Raw genomic sequence first — 261 nt, forward strand, 5'->3', positions numbered from 1 at the left:
CCCCTCCCCTTTCCCCCTCAATCACCTCCCTACTCCCTCCCCATCCCCCCTCAATCACCCTACCCCATTCCCCCTTCAATCACCTCCCTACCCCCTCCCCATTCCCCCTCAATCACCTCCCTACCCCCTCCCCATTCCCCCTCAATCACCTCCCTACCCCCTCCCCATTCCCCCTCAATCACCTCCCTACCCCCTTCCCCATTCCCCCTCAATCACCTCCCTAACCCCTCCCCATTCCCCCTCAATCACCTCCCTACCCCA

The sequence above is a fragment of the Cetorhinus maximus genome, chromosome 30 (assembly GCF_964194155.1).
Source record: "Cetorhinus maximus chromosome 30, sCetMax3.hap1.1, whole genome shotgun sequence".
Lineage (NCBI taxonomy): Eukaryota > Metazoa > Chordata > Chondrichthyes > Lamniformes > Cetorhinidae > Cetorhinus > Cetorhinus maximus.